The sequence below is a fragment of the Sardina pilchardus genome, chromosome 7 (assembly GCF_963854185.1).
Source record: "Sardina pilchardus chromosome 7, fSarPil1.1, whole genome shotgun sequence".
In the NCBI taxonomy this organism is placed as follows: Eukaryota; Metazoa; Chordata; class Actinopteri; order Clupeiformes; family Clupeidae; genus Sardina; species Sardina pilchardus.
Genome location: NC_085000.1, coordinates 4,737,355 through 4,760,690, shown reverse-complemented (window position 1 = coordinate 4,760,690; position 23,336 = coordinate 4,737,355). Strand labels below are relative to the sequence as shown.

Sequence of the window (23,336 nt, the reverse complement as noted above, 5' to 3'; positions counted from 1 at the left end):
CAGATCAATCGGCTCGTTATGTCTCCCGCAACATGTCCAAAAATAGCCTTGTCTTAAAAGTGTCGGAAAGAGTACACATGTCTGCTGTGTGGAGCATAACAAAAGTTTCAATGACTATAGCCTACTTTGCCCATTATGGCAAGACAATAACGTGAGTAAAGTTAATTTCAAGTTATGTTCTGTTGTTTATGTAGTTGTAGGCCTATAAATGATGGCCTTATTGCAGTAGCTGTCAGCACCGTTTTCATTGTAGTTATTAGCAACGTGGCTAATCGCTAATTAGCATAATTTTGGTTTAGTCTTTATACTTTTTTTGCATTTGGATTACCAACCAACTAGAATAGATCCTATTATTATTGGCCTTCTATGTTTGGATTAGATGTAGCTGGCAGTGCAGCAACTTGCCTTGACAAAAAACTTGTAGGAATCTATTAGGCAATGGTAGGCCTACTTGCCAGAAGTGCTAGTAGGCATGTAAATTAATTGAACCAATATATTAATAGTAATTATGACAGAAAAGAAAAAAAAACACATCATACCATCATACATGTAGCCTAACAGCTTAGAATATAGGCCTACACAAATAATGTGTTGACATGAGCTGTCGTCTTGTATAAGAGCTAGTTGGACATAATAAATTGCCTATATCTAAAAATGGTATTCCCAGCATTTGTTTGTACTTGGCAACAGTCATTGTTTTGTCTACATTATTAGTGTGCCAATAATTCACCAAAACTTTAAAAGGCATATAGGCTACTGTACTAAACAGCTGGTTTAGAGAGATTTTGCAATTTATTTTGGACAAAAAGAGGGTTACACTAGTGTACTTTCAAGACATTTCAAGATGCAGTAAGAACAGCAATACAGTGGCTATGGCATACAGTGTATGCTCAAGGTAGGATAGTTTACCAAGATGATGGTTGTGCAGCAACTTTGAAACAGGATAAAGATACTGTATATCATGACCCCCTACATTGACCGTAGTGACCATATTAGGCCTATTCCTCCAAAAGAGGTTAGACACCGATAAGTCGCCCCCCCCCCCGTTCTGAGGCTCACTCCTTTTTGACCACATGTCTGTTTGCATCCCTGTAACGTTAGCAATGACTATAGCTGCTTTTATTTCCCAAACAATTCCTTAGCCTACCTTTTCAATTAAATGACCCACCTCCTCCATATGGTCAACATAACGTTACTTTGCACGAACTTGCATAATTTGTTCAACTGTCATGAATAGGCTATTTAAAATGTCCATTTACAGTAGCCTACAAGTAAGTTAGCCAAACTGATGAATCTTTACCTGTCCAGGAGCAAATTAACAACACTGACGTCTGTCTTCAAATTCTTCTCCGTTTTCAGCCGTCTCAATCTCCTAAATCCTTGTTTTATTTAGACGTATTTCGGATTCATAACAAGGTCTTTTAGGTTCCATAACGGTAGACATATTTTATCCAACACGTTTGTAGCTGCAGCTGCTGGTGGTAACTAGCATAGCTGGCAACCCGGATGGCGAAATACTACTGACTTCGTGATTCGTAGATAAGTGTAGGGCGGCGCATCAAACCAAAACACAACATAACAACATCAACATCAGTTGAGGGCTGCAACTTCACTTTTAAATGAAAATATCTTGGCCGGACTACTGTTGTCAGTGATATAAGTATTTGAAATTAGCATGATTTCTCAATGTCTAGTGACATACAGTATCAGGGCCATTTTATGATTAATTGAAATACATTTCCTACATAGCCTAGCCTACTAGTGATGCGCGGGTGGGCTTTTTTTAAAACCCGCCCCAACCCGACTTTTCAGGAGATCCAAACCGCCCCGCCCAATCCGCACAAATATGTTCGAATTGTGACCCAAATCCGACCCGACCCGCGGAAAGGAAAAAACGCATTTAACGTCTTTCCTAGCCTAATTAGCCCACATGAGGACAACAGCGGGTTACAATGATCGGTCATTTTGACAATCTGCGCTCCTCCACACCATTCATAATCTGCAGCCTAGACATAGCTAGTGTTAAATCTCATCTTCATAACAAGTTGCCATTCATATTTCCCCTTGCAACTTCATAGGCTAGCCTACTTTTGCGTTTAACACTGCCAAGCATTTAACAAGCACAGCTGTTTATTCGTGTAGCCTATGACAGAAGCGAGGTGTTCTCGCATTGTGCACAACCTTCGATATCCCAGATCATTAGGCTCCATGTCCATAAAGTAGCGAATGCGCGATTGACTTTTTCAGTCAGTCACGCATGGCGCAATTGGGTGCTGAATTTAGGAGAAATTATGTTTTGCGCTCGACCACACCTCCTGTATTGCAGGCGCATCGCCACCTAATATGTCGGAAGTTAACAAGTGAGAAATGTGCATTTTTACTTTTTTGACCCGACCCACCCGCAATATTTAGAAAAAACTATTAGGCCTACCCAAATCCGCCCGACCCGCGGGTAAACCCGCGGATATCCGCGGGTAATGGGCTGAACCGCGCATCACTACTACATACGGCTCCTTTAAATATCAAGTGTTTTCCATGTGTATATGTAACCAACAGCATAAAATAGCAGAATGTCAAACCCTTTTCAGTAGGCTAGCCTACCGCTGTTCCAGAAATCACGAATAAGAAGGTAGGCCTATCCCTTTCTACAGATGGTACGGGTTGAGAATGCTCCTTTCTTTCCCGCACATCGGGACTCCCGAAGCATCGGGACTTTAATTAAAACTGCAACCGCAAGGGGGCAACATAAGACCGCCTTAATAAAATGAAGGTTCGGCTCATACCGGAAAACACGGAAAAACCCGAAGACACCGCGCTGGTGACAAGCGGAGAAAAGAGACATTACGCTCGGCATGTCAGATTGCAGTTTCAGAGTTTTCGAATGTTTTACAGCGTACCTCACAGCTGGCTCTCTCACTCGACGTAGCCTATAACTCAGTCAGTCCAGCAGAGATGCCAGAGCAACGTTTTGGTCAATGGAGAGGGAGAGAAATGCTCCGCATATCCGTCTCATTTAATCCGTCTCATTTAATCATTAAAATGAAGGTGATGACTGGCGAAATTATAATCAAACCACGTTTCAATAAACCATTGTTGAAATTAATGAAAATGGTTTTAGAAGCCTTCAATTCAACCTGAAAGACTCGATATAGGCATCCTTAGATTAATTCATTAATTCATTACGGTTACAAGACCGCATTTCCGTGAATAGGCTATTATTGTCAAGGCGAAGACGAAAGAGATGGACAAGATGGATATTTAGGCTACATTTATGTTAGGAATACTTAGAAATGTGTAGGCCTATAGGCTATTTTAAAACGGAGGCATGTTCATTTTAACCGGCGACGCTGGGTAGCTTACCCAGCACTTTATCACAGATTTTGTCCCCACCACTTTTGACAACTGAAAATAAAATGTATTTAACAGAAATATCTTTAATAGGCCTACATGCCTATCATGTCACTTTACTTATAACCGTAGGCTACATGATTGGAGAAGATCGCGCATTTTGTAACATTATAACAATGGATGGTCAGATATGCGATAGGGCAGTGAGGGTGATTCATTGTAACCATCGACTAGTAGGCCTAGCTCCGCAAAAGAAGTTTCTAGCAACTTAGAATATATGGATCTCGTTATGCATGTTCATGTTGATTCAGAGATAGACATAGACTGGGCTACTGTGCGTCAATATAACAGCATTTTATCATGTGGTGAATTAATGACTAACGTCAGTTTAACATGTCAGAACTTTTGATCGGCGTTTCAAGTGCATGCCGCGAATAAATGAACTCGTGGTTCAGCGCACACACACACACACACACACACACACACACATTTTTACATTTACATAATAGGGCTCGGGCACACGCCTTGCATTCTAGGAATATCGCCGCCATTTGGTAGCGCACTGAACGTAATATCCATTCATTCAGATGCACAAGACAAGAAGCAGAAATATAGTAGCGATTTATTCTTTTCCTCTTGCGATCGTGGGTTGCACTGTTACACCCCACTACACAGCAACATACTACCAAGAAGGCAAAAACTAAGTAACAGGAACACACTAAAAGGCGGGAGTAAATCCATAGTAATCCATAGTAAACTAAGGAGTGAAGCTGTCAATGTGGCTGTGCCCGCGAAGTTTTGATGTCATGATCCCGAGCCCTAGTGTCAGGAAGTGTCTGTCGAGAGAGAGGGGGGAGGGAGGCAATCGTCCTCAATGCCGCTTACAGGTAGGCTATAATGTCTAGTGAACTGGTTAGACAAGTGTGGGGGAGGGGGAATGATCGCACAAGACAATTGCTCTTCATGAAATGGGTAGTCTCACAGACGTTTGTCGATGTTTAAACGTAGCCTACTACATCACTTGCGAAATCGGACGTGGCACATAGAATTATTAGGCTACTGGATTTAATATAGCATAGACTTTGTTCATCCTATATTAGCCTATATTAAAATGTAATGTGCTGCGGGGAAGCATTGGGGAAGTCAGTTTAAGTTGTCCTGTAACAGTTTGCCTCTTATTATAATCAAGAGTATGCAGCCACTATACGCACATAATAGTCTAGGTTACGGGCGGATGCGAGCAACCCCATGCAAAAGAAGGCCTTAAGTTAACGGACTGAAGGCCTGTTTACATGTCAAACATGCATTAATTATCATGTATTGTGTCGTAAACAGTTAATGACTTCGTGGCCACTATGCGCAACTGCATCGCGCAGTGAGCTGAAGGATAGGAGGACCGACACTTATTAACACAAAGCTTTGTAAAGCACCAACAACCACCCCTCAAAGTTCATTGTCCATAAGTCCAAACAATAAGTATAAAAATCCGACAATCCAAAACGATAACGTGATCTCCCAGAAACGAAAAACAAGTTTGTTGAGTGCCTTCCAACAATCTCAGCTTTTGCGTTTGTTAGATAAAAGGCATTCTGTCCTGCTGTATTCCAATGAGAAAAAATCATCCACAAGGTAGGCTAAGGGTCACGGTAATGCAGCATGCAGGAATCTATATACGCACAAAACGAATGAATGGATTATATCGGCCAAAACGAATGAATGGGTTGGGGGAGTCGTCTGGCTGTGTCAGCAGACTGCAGTCGGTATCGAGGGGTTAAATAGCGCACGTACTTGAATTTTAATCTGAAGAAGACCACACGAAAATCAAATCAAATCAAAAAAGAAGGATTTCAAGTGTGCGAACCTTTTTCCATTTTTTTTATGATTTAGCCTACTCTTGTTCTGCACCTTGACCGGGGATGTGCACAAACTTTTTTACTACACTTAAATTTTAAACCAACTCTTCTCTAGCCTATATCCTATAGCCATACTTTAATAATCAGATGTTATGCTCATTTTTGTAGGCTACACCTCACCGGCAAGCACGCACGCAAATGCTGCTTTTGCACATCTACAATATTGGCCAGGCTATATAGAATAGGCTTTTAGGACTGTATTTTGCCTTCGTGCAACTTTAGTTGTGCTCAATCTAAATTATTGTCAGTAAGGATAGGTCATATTACCAAATGGCGAACCTCGAAAATTATTTAGGATATAGAGCCGTGTCCATTACGCATGCAGTTATTTTTTAGGCTATTGTTTTATTTGAGTGTTTTTGTCTACCATGGCAAACATAGTTGAAACGTTCGCTCTAAACTTAAGTATTTCCAATCAGCTTTCACAAAACCGATGAGGTCCAGATCTCAGTGGCCTCATAGCTGCCTACAGCCATGCATAGTAAGCCTAATGATAGCCTAATAGTTATGACATTAATAGCCTATTAATGACCTCATGTCGGAATGGCACGTTGTTTGAAAAAAAAAAGTTAAATAGGCCTAGGCCTACCGCCGAGTGGGGATAAGTCGGAATGAACAGCGGATACCAGCTGGGTTGTAAAACATTACTGTATTCGTTGATCTTATCGATGCAGTCCTTGTGGCCACTTCTCCTGTTGACAACACAAAGGCCTTCACGTTGTGTGGCAGTGCTTGCTTGCCCTTCGATCCATCCCAGTTGGTGGTTTTGCACCTGTCCCTGAGTTATAGTATATGAGTAAGCGCTTATGCTCTAACCGCATAATAAAAGAAGCACCTGCAGCAGTGCTTATGGCAAGGCTATTAACACCTGTCACTGAGCTATGGACAAGCAGTTATGCTCGAAAATTATCATAATAACAGACACACACCTAATTGTATGGCTCTATGTTTAAACACATCAAATTAGCAAGCATTTCCGCAGCAACGATTGCTTTCTTTTTCTGTCGGTCCGCGGTTGCTTGGTCAATTGCGCAGCAAATTATCAGATCACCGGACCTAATTTCACCCCATGCCTCGCGGACCAGCAGCAGTCTCCACGTTTCGCGGCCCATAGTTTGAGAAACGCTGCATTAAAGTGTCATTAGGTTGTAGGCTATATGTTTAGTGATTTCTTTGTGTGTTTTTCATTGTAGTGTGTGTGCATTGAGTAGTTCCTTAAAATACGGAACAAAGAGCGTCCCGTAGCCTATCTGTTCAATACGGAAGAAGACTAACTATTACTTCTTATAACGAAACGCGAAGAAAAAATAAGAGGACTGACCATCTCGTTTCTCCGCGTTTCCCCCAATACCATGGCGACAAAGAGAAATAAATATGATTTGACATTTAAGCTGATTGCTGACAAATTTGCCACACAATTCGGGAGAAGCAGCGGACAGGAGCGCCACCACAAGCAAGCACTTCTAGCCCAAATTAACATGGCAACGTTGCCTATGACTAAAGTGTCTAAGTAGGCTAGTCCTACTAATATTACATTTGATTGGTAGCATGTTTGTAGCGCGCCAGTTTACCCATCCCCTACATCAAAACAGCTTAGAATCAACCAAAGAATCAGCTGTGTCGGCGTTAGGCTGTAGGCGATTTTCTATAACCATTTTCATTCATTTCAACAATGGTTCATTGAAACGTCGTTTGAATAATTTCGCCAGTCATCACCTTCATTGTAATGATTAAATGAGATTAGGAGTCGACTGACGGATATGCGGTCTTCATCATTGTGAAATGCGGGATGAAACTTTCTGCCACCTGGTGGTTGTTTGGGTACATTGCCTTAGGCTCGAAAAAAATCGGCTTGACGGCCTGCGGGATCTCTTCGGGAGTCCCGCGGGAGAAGGTGCATTCTCAACCCGTACCCACTGTATCTGTTCATTTTAGTACATTCTACGTAAGGGGCAAAGATTCTACTACAGAACAAGATGGATCACTTTTGAAAAGCTCAGGTGTCATCCCAGACGCTGCCTAGCGCTGATCCTAAAATGTTAACAGATCCATCTTGCTCCGCTATAGAATCTTTGGTAAGCAGGCAAAACGAGACCCCTGTCATAATCGTCATGGGGAAATTCCTTCCAAACCTGTTCCAAACGGACATATCACGTCTTTGAACTGACGTCATGGGGTGGGATCCAGCCGGTTGCAGGCGTTTGAAACCAGATGCGGATAATTGCGCAAAGTGACTGTACGCATCTTCATTCTGCGAGTTTTGAATGACGTGACATGGTCGCATTTTTGTGACATGATCACAACTTTTCTTCAAGTCGAACAACACGTCTAACCAGCATGCACTGCATATGACTCAAATTACGTTTCTGTTTGCATTCGACTGCATGCGTTTGCAGCCGACTTGACATGTTGAGTGCACCTACTGTCTACGTCCGTCAACCGATCTCATTCACTTTGCATGGGGCGGACTCGAAATGCATTGTGGGCCCGTCCGTTCCTTCAGCTCTGTTGCCTCCGTCAAGAAAGTTGAGAAATGTTCAACTTTTCAGGCAGCGACGGATCCGTCAGCCAATCAGATCGCGTGTATGCAAATACACATACGGCAGACACAACCTCCGACATCCGATGGACGTGGACAGTGTGAACGCGGGGTCAGTCTACCCTACTACACAAGCCAGGTCCCCGGTTCCCATGGGTCATGGAATTTCTGGAATATCATAGAATTTGGGAAAGTCCAGTCATGGAACATCAGGGAATTATGGGACAAATTCATGGAATATCTGGGAATTTTGTTGTAGCAGTTTAAAATGTACCACCAAAATACATTAACACAAATATTGCAGTACTGGTGTATATCTGGGGTATTAGCTTTACTTTACTTCTTTTACCGCTTATTTGAGTAGTCCAACTTTGTTTATTCAATACCCATTTATTCATCCCCCGTTCTAAAAAAGTATGAGATTCGCTACACGGCTGCTCTGAAATCATCGGTCAGTATAGCAATCATATAACATATCAATCATTATATAGGCTATAGTAAGTCATGGACATTGTTTTTTTTGTTTTTTTTTTGTCAGAGAAACTCAGGGAAAAGTCATGAAATGTTATAGTTGACTTAAGCCCTATTCGCACGGGATTAGTATTACCTGTGGACCTCTGGTCATTTTCAAATTATCGCCCCACCTCTGTGTTACTTGCAGCGCATTCGCACGGGATAAGCAAAGTCTGTAAATTACTCTATTTTCACTGACATTACACCCGGATATGTCGTATGCTAACGTCCGAAAACAACACAGAAAGTAGAAAAGATATGCAATTGCAACAGCAATCACTGAGATACAGATTCGCACGGGATTAGTATTATCACCGGACGTCTGTGTTTGGCGAAATATGGTAGGTAATTTGCGGCGGAATTTTTACTTTACAAATTACAGACATGGCACATTCGCACGGGACTAAGATCTCAGACATTCTCCGCAATTATCACAAATCACCAAAGGTCCACAGGTAATACTAATCCCGTGCGAATAGGGCTTTAGAGTGGGAACTCAGCAGGTCATTCACACAGATACTCATCATCTCCCCTGGGTATAGGACAAACACTAAAACTAAAATGTACATACAGCTCTGAAAAATATAGGACATTTTTCGGATGTCATCCTCAGTTGCTTAGCGCATTCCAATGAGTTGACGCTGCAAATGTGAATATATGACCCATTAACTCTTTGAAATGTCACTCAGCAACCGGATTCTGTCATCAGAAAAATGTGTAGTGCATTCCAGTGCTGTACGTACAGTACTAAGATAGTACCCTAGAGGGAACAATTCAGGACTATTCACTGCCTGATGAGCGGCGAACAGAATATGATGGAACGGATGGGACGGTTCCTGAAAGGAATTCCATTTCATTTTACATTCAAAATGAAAATGACAATGCACCATTGAGACTATCGCTTGTGGTAGTCTACATGTTTTCTCTATGGCTGATTGAAGACCAGGCGAGCTGCAGAATTCCGAATCAGTTGTAACAATCTTAGTACACAAGCAGGTAGGCCAGCTAACAGTGAATTACAATAGTCCAGTTTGGAGATAACCATGACCTGAACAAGAAGTGTGGAATGTTCTGTAAGATAAGGTCTGATCTTCCTAATATTGAAAAGGATAAACAGACATGATTTTGCAAATGAGCCTAAGTTACGTGCAAATTTGTTGGGGCATAGCTGTTTAAGCTGAAAACACCAAAAGTTACATTTTTGAGAGATTAAGCTGACGGTGCCGATCTTCATCCAGACAGAAATATCCTTAAAGGGATAGTTCGGGTTTTAAGACACGAAGTTATATGGGTTCCCTGTCAGCAACGTTGTGCATCAGCACTGACTTACCCCCCGACAGCGTCCTGTGAGCCGAGATCCAGCCGGTTTCTGGGGTCATGAAAGTAAAGTGTTTTTCTTCTCAAAACCATATGCGTTCAACAGAGTGATATATTTGCACCACAAAAACGTTGAAGTGTGCCTAGGTTGATGTTTAGTGCTGAATTTACTGGTCCAGGTCTATAAGCGCTACACAAAAAGTGGCGAGCCAGCCAGGAGGGGTTTTGGACTCATTTCTGGTGAAAAGTTGAACAATTTGACACTTTTATTGCATCCTATCTGTGTATACTGCTATTGCACACTTTGCATTTTTTTGGTGAAAAGATAGCTTGAAGTATGGATGTAATACAGTCAGAAAATGTGAAGGTACCTAATTCACTTTTAGTGAGTGGCTTAACAGGTTGCACGGAAGATAATGAAGTAATTGAGTACTTAGCAACCATTGGTTCGGTTGAAAGGGTAATCGAAGTAACTAGTGATGACCCTCAGTTCAAAGACACTGCCATCGTAGAATTCAAAACAGGTGAACCCATCCAGTTGCTTCTTGACGCTTTGCCCTGCAAAAGACCTAGCAGTAATCCAGAAGTTATCCATGAAATTCAGCTTCTCTCTGAGTTGTATGTAGCTGATAAAAGTTCTAGCTTGACACAATCTTATTTAGCTGAGCTACAAGATGTGGCTAAATTAAGTGGAACTGACTTTGAGAAGCTTTTGCTAGATGAGCTGGCTAAAATACAGAAGAAAGCTAAAACTAATCCCACACCTGAACCACCCGGTTACATGTCGGCAGTCCGACATGCCGCTATTCAGACATGGTGTTATTCCGACATGCTGCCAATCCGACACATTTTAGTACCCCCATTCCGACAGTTTACAAATCCTATTTTTTTCCACGTCAATTTAACGGACCCTATGTGAGCCTGACGGACGCAAAGTGCGTCAAAAAACACACCCATTCTTCTCTGTTACATTGCTCTGCGATTATTAGTCACAGCCAGATGAGACCTATATTGCATGAAAGAGCTCAGAACTGGGGCTTTCCAACGAGACTAGACACGTGTCTGTACGATCAAGTATGAAAATAAAAATAAAATCATGAATTTAAATGAAAGTAGGCTATATCATATTTACAGTCTAGCCTATATTGCTCTGCGTTCACCCACGCAGCCACTGCTCTCGCTTGACCAGGCATCGCACAGACATACCACGCATATCAAATGAAAGAGGAGGAACAGAGCTTTCCATTGATACCAAACACATCGATCCTTTTGTGTTATAGAAACAGACGAAGTGACAAACAAATAAGAATCATATAGCTTCAGCTACCGCGACTTTCGTTTGATTTACTCGTGAAACCGTGGTTAAAAAGATACGGCTTGCATGTCAGATAAAAGAAGAGAGCTAGAGCTATCCACAGATACCAAATACAACCTTCTAGGCCATAAAACAGACGAAGTGACAGCAAAATAATAACTTAATTTAGCTCCACTTAGTCCGCGAATAATGAGACAGAGAAGAAAACTTGCCATGTCTATAGAACTGCTTTCACTTCCCCGAGTCGTGCACGCAACAGACACGTAGGTTGCCCTAACCATATCAAGAAGTCTTCACAATGACATTTTAAATGTGAATCTTTATTATTTTACACAATTGGATATAGTTATGACATTAATAGCCTATTAATGACCTCATGTCGGAATGGCACGTTGTTTGAAAAAAAAGTTAAATACCGCGACTGCGACCATGAAAAAAAAAAATGTCGGAGTGGTGGGACTTTCTCCCATAAAGAGACATGCCTCCACTACGACAATTGGACGTCAATGTCGGAGTGCGGGTATGTCGGAATGAACGGCGGTAGCCGAACCACCCGCAACCCCAGCCAACCCACTAGCTCCTGAAACTCCTGAATCTCCTACTAAAATAGTTCCTGACCCACCTAACTTACCTGAGCGTGATCCTATCCGAATCACTGTTCCGACAGCCCCCCGTAGGCAACAGAATCTCCACTTAACTCCTGAACTGCTCACCACTCCTGATATCCAGAAAGTAGTGGTTGAGCATGTCATTAAGAACAGCGATTTTTCTGCTCAATATCATGATCGTGTCAAAGTTAGGCCTTTCTCGGGGAAAACTCCATGCCCATGCTCTGAGTCTGACTATGACACATGGCGTAACAACATTGAGTTCCTTCTCGCAGATGCTACTGTGTCTGATAAAAACACTGTTCAGAAGATAGTTGAGAGCCTTCTTCCACCTGCTGCCCACATTGTGAAGCACCTTGGGCCAAAAGCATCTCCTCATGACTACCTTAGTCTTCTCGACTCAGCATACGACACTGTTGATGATGGAGATGAGCTTTTTGCAAAGTTCTTGAACACTAACCAGAACTCAGGCGAGAAACCCTCCAGCTATTTGCAGCGATTGCAGACAGCTTTGAGTAAAGTAGTGAAACGAGGTGGGATTGCTGCCAGTGAACTAGAGCGCCAGCTACTTAAACAGTTCTGTAGAGGATGCTGGAACAATGCCTTAATTACTAGTCTTCAGCTTGAACAGAAAAAAGTGAATCCACCCTCGTTCACTGAATTGCTTCTTTTACTGCGCACTGAGGAAGACCGGCAAGCCGCTAAGTCCAGCCGGATGAAGCAACACTTGGGCTTCCCTAAAGCCAAAGCTCAGGCAAACGTCCACACAGTAGAAGAGTACGACCCTGACACAGACATAGCAGCCTCTGCAGATAGCGCATCCTCAGCTAAGACGTGCAAACTTGAAAAGCAACTTGCAAAGTTACAAACTCAAATGGCTTCACTGAAAGCATCCATGAATAGCTCACGCGAGACTACTGGTAGGCAAAATAAGAAACTAAAGACCAATGTTCAACTTATTAATTCGTTGTTTTGGTTTATGCCTACCCCTCTCTCGAGCCTAGGTTGATGTTTAGTGCTGAATTTACTGGTCCAGGTCTATAAGCGCTACACAAGCATAAAACGAGCGAAAACGAAAAACGAAAACGAAACCAGAGATGAAATCGCCAATCCTGCATAGTTCCTCTTTAATATGAAAAAACGGTGAAGTGTTCCTTTAAAGGTTCATCAAACAGAGCACTTATTTTAGCAACGTTTTCAATGAAAAATGTTGCAAAGTCATCTGCTGACAGTGAAGTAACTGATGGTGGTGGAGTATTCACAAGAGACTTGGAAGTGGAAAAAAGTTTTCTACTGTTAGTGGTGCTCTCTTTGGCTTTGTTCACACTGGCAGTCGAAATCCGATTTTTTGCTTATCTGGATTGTATCTAGCTTGAATTTTGGGTAATCTGAACAGCACAAAACCGCATGAAATGCGATTTTTCCAATGCTGATTCGCACCACATACGGAGGTGGTTTCAATATCACTTACTATCGGATATAACTCAATCTGAACAGTCAAACCACTTGAATAGGATTTCAACATGCCCCTTTCGTCATTTGCACTGCGACAAACAATTGCAATGTAATTCTGAGTGACGGAAGTGATTGATTGATTAATTCAGCGCGTGCGCCAGGGCTACCAGCAAAACAAAAACCAACGTCAGACTCAAGTCATTATTTTATGGTGAAACATGGAAAACTGTAACGTTAAGGGTGACGAGGTATTTGCGCCGCGGCTACGCATAATAAGTTGGAAAATATAAAAAATAAATCCACTTTCATCCATGACGACTTGGTTGTGTAGAACTCTACCTAATGAATCCAGGTGTGTGTAATTTATATCGGATCTGAGCATTGGACGCCAAGATCGGATGTGATCGGATGTGATCACTTGCAATATGCAATGCGAACAGTCAGTCAGAAAGATCAGGTTCTGATCGGATATGCAAGACATCCGATTTCGACTGCCAGTGTGAACTAAGCCTTTGGCTGTGTTCAGACTGCCAGCCAAAATCCGATTTTTAGCCCATTCAGATTTGAATCGGATGTCACTTTTGAAGTCTGAACAGTGACAGGTCACATGAAATCCGATTTTTTCAAACCACATCCAGGAGGTATAGTTTCATATCGCATTCATATCGGATATGGACAGATGCGTCTCAGTCTGAACAGCTCCAAACACTCAGATCGGATTTGACTGTCCGTGGCGTGACTTTACGTGCGTCACCGCCCACCTATTTCGAGTTGTGGGCCAACGTTACGGCTACTGTAGCCTATGTCTTTTGACCCTGTTATATTCAGGGATGCAAACAGACATGTGGTCAAAAAGGAGTGAGCCTCAGAACGGGGGGGGGACGACGACTTATCGGTGTCTAACCTCTTTTGGAGGAATAGGCCTAATATGGTCACTACGGTCAATGTAGGGGGTCATGATATACAGTATCTTTATCCTGTTTCAAAGTTGCTGCACAACCATCATCTTGGTAAACTATCCTACCTTGAGCATACACTGTATGCCATAGCCACTGTATTGCTGTTCTTACTGCATCTTGAAATGTCTTGAAAGTACACACAGTGTAACCCTCTTTTTGTCCAAAATAAATTGCAAAATCTCTCTAAACCAGCTGTTTAGATACTCAGTAGCCTATATGCCTTTTAAAGTTTTGGTGAATTATTGGCACACTAATAATGTAGACAAAACAATGACTGTTGCCAAGTACAAACAAATGCTGGGAATACCATTTTTAGATATAGGCAATTTATTATGTCCAACTAGCTCTTATACAAGACGACAGCTCATGTCAACACATTATTTGTGTAGGCCTATATTCTAAGCTGTTAGGCTACATGTATGATGGTATGATGTGTTTTTTTTTCTTTTCTGTCATAATTACTATTAATATATTGGTTCAATTAATTTACATGCCTACTGTAGCACTTCTGGCAAGTAGGCCTACCATTGCCTAATAGATTCCTACAAGTTTTTTGTCAAGGCAAGTTGCTGCACTGCCAGCTACATCTAATCCAAACATAGAAGGCCAATAATAATAGGATCTATTCTAGTTGGTTGGTAATCCAAATGCAAAAAAAGTATAAAGGCTAAACCAAAATTATGCTAATTAGCGATTAGCCACGTTGCTAGCAAAATGGCATTGAATCAACGTTGAAAGGATTCGTTGAATCTGCATTGAACTCCGAAGTTGTTTCGACATTGAAAGCGCTCGATGAGATTGCCGTTGAAACAACGTCACAATTTCAATCATCTAAAACGTGGATTCAACGTTGATTCAACCAGATGTGATTGCCGTTGAAATTACATTGAAATTTCAATGATAATCAAACGTTGATTCAACACTGATTCAGTCCTCATTCAATGGTATTAATATTGAAATTTGGTTGATTCAACATTGAAAACGTGTCATAAACATGCTTTACCGGCAGCTGGTTCCAGAACCTCACTGCGTAAGTTAAAGTGTCACGTTGTCCCAGTATAGCGATTTCCTGTTATAAACAAACGACCTGCAAGTGGCATTTTCTATTTCCTCACCGTGTTGTTTATTTCAAAATGAAAAATGAATTTTAAGCGGTAAAAGTCACTACCATGTCGAGGCGTGTATGTATGCCTCTGGTGTAGGCTAATGTTCACGCTAGCATGGGGGGGGGAAAGTGTATAATGTAACGGCAAGCTGGGCTAATCTATGATTACATGAAGTTAGCTAATGCTAGTGTGGGTACCTGTTCTGCATGGGTTACCAGATCTGCATGGCGCGTCATCAAAGACATTCTGATTGGTCTATTAGCCGTTACACTTCGAGAATTTCATTGGTCAGAATGTTGTTTGCTGTTCGATAATTCGCCTGAGTTTATTGATTTCTGTTGAAGGACCCAACGTACAGCGACGCACGAGCGTTTTCAAAATATTAAACTAGCCGGCTAGCCGACTACTAGCTACCACAACACGTAGACAAGCTTGTTTTACCCACTGGATTTGTGAATTAAACTAAGAAAATATTTGTTGCTGTATTAAATAAAAAATGTTTAGCCTGTCAAAACTACCCAGCTAGTCACCATACAACGATGCACTGACACCTTTTTTGTAATTTCAAACACCGATACGCTGTATTTACCTACCGTTTTCGTCATGAGAACGTAACATTTTCACAAAGAAAGCATTTGTTGCCGTATTAGATTGCAAACTGCTTCTAACCTGTCAAAGCTTGAAACATAGAAGTAGCCTACCCAGCTAGCCACCAAACATTGATGCACTGCTTTACCTATCGTTTTTGTAACTTAAACAAACATCGATACAATGTGTTTACCTACCTTTTATGCCATATGGAACTGCCGTTTTAATAATAATAATAAAAAAGCATTTCTTGCAGTATGAAATTGCACACTTCTTCTAACCTGACAAACCTCGAAACATCAAACATCGATGCACTGCGTTACCTAACGTCTTTGTAATGTAAACAAAAAAAGCATTTGTGCACGTCTTCTAACTTCAGTCTGTAGGCTCTATTTCTTATCCTGGACTGCCATCTACTGGATAGATAAGGCAACAGCCTAGTAATTATGTGGAAAAAACCTACATGTTTGATTTACCAAAACATGACTATGACTAATCATGGGGGTATACCACAGTGGAAACTTAAATCATTTGCATTTCTCATGCTAAAAATCTGAAATCAAAGGGAACATTATTATTGCATTGATTAGTTAGCTATTCATGTAAAATGTAGCTTGTCCATGTCCATACATCTGGAAATCCATTACCACCAATATCAAACAAATCAATTCCAGAGAAAACAACAGTTGACATGTTTATTAGTATGTAAAGCGTTTTACAATGTGTGTTGCATCTTGTAAAGATATTCATTAAGAGAAATCAAGTTTCAGTGTCCATGTCTCGTTGGTGCAAGTCCAAAGGTAGACCACTGTCTAGCACCGTCTCACTGTCCACTGTTCATTTAGGCCTGTCAACCTGTGAAAATAAAACCAACAAACAATCAGTGTTTTAAACTGGCTTTAAAAACTGTGGAAGAAATTTAGCCTAAAGGTCTATAACAGAGTCTGAAATAAGGTTTTTGTCTTAGTAGGTTATTAATCTCTGCGCAAAGAGGTCTCATAAGCATCAGGCAATCAGGATACATATAGACAAAGTCTGTAGAGAAACAATCAGTAGTTTCTCACACAAGTATTTATACCTTGCATCGTATCATAATACCATTGCGTCACTACACCTTCTGCACACACGACTTGGTCAATACAATGAGTTACATTACAACAAAGGACATTAAGAACATTTCTATCATCATACAACACGTGATTTGCAATCTACACACCAGTTACCGAAACAGAAGTGTCAAATAAAAACAATACAAAGTTAAGTTATCGGCAGGGGTGTAGTGGTAAAAAAAAGAGGCGGGGTAAACTATAAACTCTATGACCAGGGGTGCGTTCCCCGAAAGCATCGTAAGCCTAAGATGATCGTAAAGTCCCTCTTACGAACGTCTTAAGGTTTTCTGACTCTTTGCCGAAACCATCGTAACTTAAGAGCATTGTGAAAACACTCGTAGATCTACGAGTGCTCCAGGGTTCTCGTTACTGACTAATAGCGTCTTAACGCATATGCCTCAGTGGAGTCACCAGCAGGATATGCAGGGGGATTACAACTAAGAATATAATTATCCAACTTACGATACCATTCTTTATTGTATTCACTTGTGATGACAAAAACAGCCAAACAAATTATGAAATGAGACGTTGCCAGAAAAGTTCGTCATCATCTTTGTGCAGGCTATCTTTTATTAGGCCTATGAGATAAAAACAGAGTGGTTTTAGTCTGTGCTGCGTCAAAATCTAAGTCTAGGCTATATGTTACAGTAGCCTATTCAAGCCTACACATTTCCTCATTTTCTTACTCAACCTCTTTCTTCAAACGTCTGCGTGACACCTCGAAACGTTATTGCAGGCAGCACACCTTGCTCTCACAAGTGGGTTAGCTTTAACTTCAGTGGGGCACGATTAAGAGCTAGCCAAAGCCTAATAGGCTATGTTATATCTTCCAAAAAACATAAAAATGGTGCAACAATCTAATGTTAAATAATAACAATGATGTATGCCTGTATGTGGTATATAGCCTACTTGGGATGGCTTTTCTATTTTCGTATTGATGTAAATTAATGTATAGATCCGAAGTTCAGACTGTGCCTAGCTGTGACGTGCAGTCACCTGACATCACCACCAAATTAGGGGATATTTCAGAACTTTTAACGTGGACAGCTCCCTTAAGAGCATCTTAAGAGCGGTGCACGCGCGTTCACGCTACGAGCATGTTCGGGAAACAGTCAGAAAAACCAAACGATCGATCTTAAGATGAATCGTAGACAACCCTCGTAAGTTTGTCTATCCATCGTTATCGGGAAACGCACCCCTGGACCATGACGCAGTCACTGTAAGGCGAATCACAGCCTACCGGTGTATGTGTATCCTGATATTCTTTATAGGTTACCATTTGATTGTACCAAGGTTATCACTGATTTTTCCCTCACAGGTCACGTAGGGTGACCAGACGTCCTCTTTTGCCCGGACATGTCCTCTTTTTGAAATAGTCAGGGGGCCAATTCTGAAAAGGGCTTCCGTTAAGACTTTTGCGGACATGTTTTGGTACAAGCGGTCAACCTATTTTTTTAGTTAGAAGACACCCATAGGTAAGATATTATGGTGGTTGTCAAGCAAAATTATTATTTTTTTGACTTGTGCAAGCAATTTCAGGCCAATTTTTTGGTTTCCTGCTCAACATGACATGCCAACGATAAATGTTGAATATCTCCACAACCACAAGGACCATATAGATAAAAATGGTATGGAATGAAAGCTAACACTCGTGGGGTGTCTGCTGAAGTGTCAGAATTAACATTTATTGTACAGTATAAGAGACAACAGACCTAGAACATGAAAAAAACAATCTCCGCCTAAAGAGAACCAGTTTTCAAAGTGAATATCAGATTGGAAACATAACATAGCATTCCAAAACCTCTATCAATCAGTACCCCTATCTATGGGAATGAGTCAAGCCAAGTTTAAAGCTTGTAGGGAGAGACAGTGCACTGCTGCACATGTTGTAATACTTTAATGTTATGGCGAAAATGTAGAACTGTAGATGGTGGTCTATGGTGCTATTTGACTTCATTAATGTACCAGGTTGTGACAAATTGTGTTTAATGGACATATCACTATAGTTATCAATTCTACCCAAACATAACTGCTCTCTCAGTTCTTTAGTATTAGAGGTTAGTAACTAGTTAGTAGTAATAACTTTGTAATAGTCGTATGGCAAAGGCATTTTTCCCCATCCAAGCAGTGGTGCTCGGGTATAGGCAGCCAACAGAAGAAGGCACATGAAGGATGGCATGCTTTCCCCCCAGCTTTTAACCACAGAGGTCAGGTGCTTGGAGCTTGGTGAGTACAGGTCAGGTGCTTGGAGTTGACGATATGTGGATGTGAGGAAAGTGGAAGTCAGTGCAGTACCAGGCAGTGTTGATGTCCCTGACCAGGACTCAGACTGAGCACATGGACATGGTCCCTGGGTACCTTCTGTTGGCTGCCTACCTGAGCACCACTGCTTGGCTGCACTGTAAAACCCGGGAAGTTAACTTAAGTGTATATAAGTCATTCAGCTGAGTTATTTCTATGTGTGTAGTTTGTGTTGGGATAACTTTAAGGAGTGAAGTAAACTACTATACTCATTTTATTCACCTAATTTCAACTTGAGTAAAATACAGTCATGGCTGAAAGTGTTGGCAAGTTGACTAAAAAGAGGAATATAAAATCATCTTTTGGAAATTGATCTTAATGCCTTAAGTAATAAAAGTAGAACATATCCAACCTTTAAGGACACCAACGTTCTATGTGAATGAATAATGTATCATGAATAAATAAATGTATTGGCACCCCTATGTAACCCTATGGGAATTTAACAGGGTTAACATACTGTAGGGGCAGGCAGATTTTTAAAGGCCACTTATTTCATGGATCCAGGATACTATGCATCCTGATAAAGTTCCCTTGACCTTTGGAACTAAAATAGCCCCACATCATCACACACCCTTCACCATAACTAGAGATTGGCATGGTGTTTTATTCAGTTGGCCTATTAGCTGGTTTGATTTGCATTGAGCTCAATGAGCATCAAACAGGCTAATAGGCTAACTGAAGAAAACTGAACAAAACACCATGCCAATCTCTAGGTATGGTGAAGGGTGTGTGATGATGTGGGGCAATTTTAGTTCTAAAGACCAATGGAACTTTATCAGGATGCATAGTATCCTGGATCCATGAAATAAGTGGCCTTTAAAAATAAAAATCTGCCTGCCTCTATGGGAGTTGAGAACATAGGGTTAACATAGGGGTGCCAATACGTATGACCCCAGTCTTTTAAGGAAGAACATTTATTTATTCACGATACATTATTCATTGCATGGGGTGCCAATATATATGACTGTATATGCCACTCATTTCAATTAAGTAATCATGGCAAGAAGTATATTCACAATAAGAAATGGCTGACCACACATTACATTTCCCAGAATGTCACTGTCCATAGTATTCTTAACACATTATCACATATTAATCTTGACTGAAATTGAATCTTAAATGCAATAGTTAAACTATATTTACGGCTATACTATAGCTGTTATGTTATTGTGTTATTTACATTGACACCACACACCATCAAGCAGATGACTATCCATAACAGACTTGGCCTGTGGGCTGATTTTAAAATCTTAGATCACTTGTAATGCTTCTGACAGACGTAATGATAATCTGAAGATACAGTATATCATGATGGCCAGTACTGCCATGGTGATAAATATTATGTTTCACTACCATCATTCTGCAGTAATCCTATTCATTTAATAGAAATTTAAACCTACAAAAAAATCCTGAAATCTTTACTCCTGAAGCTCATATCCTGTCCATAAGAGGGGTAATATAGTTACTCAATGTAAACATGCATAATGTGTCTGTATCTCCCCAAGAGACAATACAGACAGACAATAGGAGGCTCAATCACACCATTGGGATACTCAACTTTGTGATACTTTCAAGTGACTATAGGTCAAAGTCAAATTGGGAAACGCAATCAACTTTGCATTAGGCCAAGAAAAAGTGAACTTCAAAATGTTCTTTGTATTTTGAGAATGGGCTTCTCCTTAATGGTATATCTGACCATATTCTGAAAATCATCAACACAATATTTTTGTCCATCACCTGGTAAACAGGAAGAAGCCACAATTAACAGCTAAGAGAACAAATACTTATTAGAAAATCAAAGAAGCATTTACCCATAATCCATAGAAAATGATAGCTCACACATTGAGTACATTGCATTTTTTCGTGTGTAGGCCTACATAATTCTTACTTGTCATGACAATTCACTCAAGTTGTTATTAGGTGAATAAAATTAGTGTAGTTTACTTGACTCCTTTAAGTTATCCCAACACAAAATGCAATACATACTGTACAATATACTAATAACTCCAGTTTAATGACTTATTTACACTCAAATTAAATGAGTTGCCAAACTCAAATGTCAAGGCATCCGGTTTACTCAAATCATTTCAGATAAGTTAGCTTCCCAGGCTTTACAGTATACTCAAATAATTTGAGTTCAATTAACTTCCCGGGTTTTACAGGGGAAAAACATACCTTTGCCATACGACTATAACAAAGTTGTTATTGCTAACTAGTTACTAACCCCTAACCCTAAAGTAGTGAGAGAGCAGTTATGTTTGTATTGAATGAATAACTATAGTAATATGTTCATTAAATATCATTTGTGTCACAGCCTGGTATATCAATGAAGTTAAATAGCACTGTGCACCACCATCTACAGTTCTACATTTTCACTGTAACATTTAAATATTATAACTTGTGCAGCATTGCATGTCTCTCCCTACAAGCTTTTAACTTCGTCTTCACAGCCACCCTGATATCTTACCTATTTGTGTCTTCTAACAAAAAAAAAATAGGGTGACACTGACAGCTTGAACCAAAACATGCCTGCAAAAGTCTTAACGGAAGCCCTTTTCAGAATTGGCCCCCTGACACAACAGTGGCCCTTGTGGTGTGATACTCTTGTGGTATTTATTGATCATTGTTTTTTAATGATCATGCTTGCACACAAGTTGGATTATATTGCACATTTGCCCAAAATTACAGTAGGTAACTTGGAAGAAAAAGGAAGCACTTTGGGGGGAAAATCCGCTTTTTCCATTTTTAAGAATATAGTGTTAAAATGGACAAAATAACATTTTCTAAGCTGACAACCTGTCTAGAACTCATGTTGAGGGGTTAAATATCAATACTGGATAGGTTGTATGCTTGTACCAAAAAGTGTCCGACAAAGTTTTAATATCAGTTTTGGCCCCCTGACTAAAACCTAAAAATGTGTCCGGGCGGAATTTCAGAATCGTCCGGGATTTTGTTATTCTAGCCTAACGTGTTTTCACCGAATTTGCATTGCTCTCTCTTTCATTCACATATTAGGCTAATCACGCCCTCCCCCTACAGTTCGCTTTGCATTGAGTTGAAGTGTAGAGCCTGACCTTAGAGCTACCGCCATTGGTCGATATTCTCGGCCTAAACATTTAATTGGTTATTCACCTCATCAGCGCATACTTCCTTGTTTACCACTGGCAACGCGCAAAACTATCCGGCATCTTCAGCCATGCCGAAACGCAAGTGCAAGTTCACTGACGAATTGAAACATAATTTCCATGTTTTCGTCTCGGTTGAGATCATGCAAAAGCAGGCAGTTTAGGAGGACTGAAAAGTATCAGCCATTGGACAACTTTTCAACTTTAAAAGTGCAATTAGGTTTTATTTTTTATTATTTTTGTTTTACCATTGTTGTGACTATCAGGCATGCAAACTCCTCACCTTTCGGCGAAATTCGCCGTTTTGAATCAAAAATAGGTGACTTATATGATTCGTGCAGATCCGATGAGAAAATATTTAGGGGGGGGGGGGGGGGTCAAGGTGAATTGAATTTACAACTGAGTTTAAAAATCATGCGCAGACGCTAATGCATCTTGAGGTGTTTCCAGAGCCGCATTTAAAACGTGTCTGATCAGCAAGGGATGCGTGAATGTAGCCCTTATGCGTTTAATAAACATTAGTGGAAGCTAATTGTTGACAAAGACGCAACGAACAGAACGCGCAGATAGATGCGTCTCAGGTGGAATAGTGATTCTGGACAGATGGAGGAGAGATGCCGAGGGATTTCACAGGTGGGCTAGTTGAAACTTTCAACTTCTATTAGAAAAAGACGCTGAGTGAAGCAACGGGCATAGGTTGTTTTCTTCGAATGTTATGAAAGTCAGCGAAATTAGACAAAAATGTAGACATAACTAACGAGTTATTTTGATGAAGAATACGTGCAGTTTGAACCATCTAGATCGGCAAAAGGTGAAGCAAATAGGCAGACTTTATCAGTATATCAAAGGCTAATGTGACAGTTGAATTAAATGTTCATAAACTGGTCTGGTTTGTTTTGTCCGGAGACGTAGTTGATTGACATGCTAATGCTGTCTTTAAGAAACGTGGGCCCTGTTACTCGAAGCACACTGCGCATAGACCTTGCGCAAAAGATCTGCAACTCAAATGATTCGCTATAGCAGAGACACTTATATTTAAAAAGACTTTGGCTTAACGTAACGTTAACAAGTTGCGACTGCTTCAGACCACACGTAACGCACGTAACCGTTTGAGTGTGTGTGACTTGCGACAAGTTTCAG

General features: G+C 40.7%; 1 protein-coding gene and 1 long non-coding RNA gene across 3 annotated transcripts in view; one reads left to right on the top strand and one right to left on the bottom strand.

The window, feature by feature from the left end:
• rbbp8l (retinoblastoma binding protein 8-like) overlaps window positions 1-23,336 on the top strand; it is a 56,800-nt gene that overhangs the window by 12,609 nt on the left and 20,855 nt on the right. The gene's annotated exons all lie outside the window — the stretch shown is intronic.
• Window positions 16,414-23,336, bottom strand: part of LOC134087127 (uncharacterized) — a 377,321-nt gene continuing 370,398 nt past the window's right edge. The window contains exon 5 of the long non-coding RNA XR_009939805.1: window positions 16,414-16,516. This is a non-coding gene — a long non-coding RNA (uncharacterized LOC134087127). The remainder of the gene's footprint in view (window positions 16,517-23,336) is intronic.